Consider the following 674-nt stretch of genomic DNA (forward strand, 5'->3'; position numbering starts at 1 on the left):
ATCAGGCTGCACGTCAGATCCATGCGATAAATATATAATCGTCTAATAGAAAAATCGTCAATGGTTATAATAGTAGGCCGATATGCCAAAGGAGGAACAGTCGTCAACCGCTTCTCAAGGCGCTAACACGTCGAAACGTCTTGTTTCTGGAAAATCTAGGATTCAAGGTCGCGAGAGGAAAGTAAAGCGTTTGTTGTAATCGTAGCCCCCTGTGCAGTTCATAAAAAATGGAATTGATCGTGGACGTACAAGGTTTCAAGAAACCCTTGAATGAGTTTGTCCTGAAGGAGCTATCCGTGATTGGAGTCGACAACAATTTCTCCGAACCTGCAACGTTCCTGTTTCAACCACCTTGTCCATGGAAGCATCTACCGGCTAAATACTATGAAACGCATGCGCATCAACCTTACGCCTCGTCTACCTTCAACAACAGCGACGAGGTTCGAATCTCCGTTCAACATCAAGACCTATGCTTACTACCGAGCAAAAGTTCGCTGCACGTGTATGGAAAGCTGGACAAGGAAGATGGGTCCACAGCGACTGCGAGCCCGACTCTGGTAAACAATGCCATTTGCCATCTCTTCGAGGAGATTCGATACGAAATGAATGCTATAGAGATCGATCGAAACAAGAACGTCGGTCTCACGAGTCTCATGAAGGGATATGTTTCCCTG

This window comes from Cephus cinctus, unplaced genomic scaffold (assembly GCF_000341935.2).
Source record: "Cephus cinctus unplaced genomic scaffold, Ccin1 Ccin1_scaffold0712, whole genome shotgun sequence".
Lineage (NCBI taxonomy): Eukaryota > Metazoa > Arthropoda > Insecta > Hymenoptera > Cephidae > Cephus > Cephus cinctus.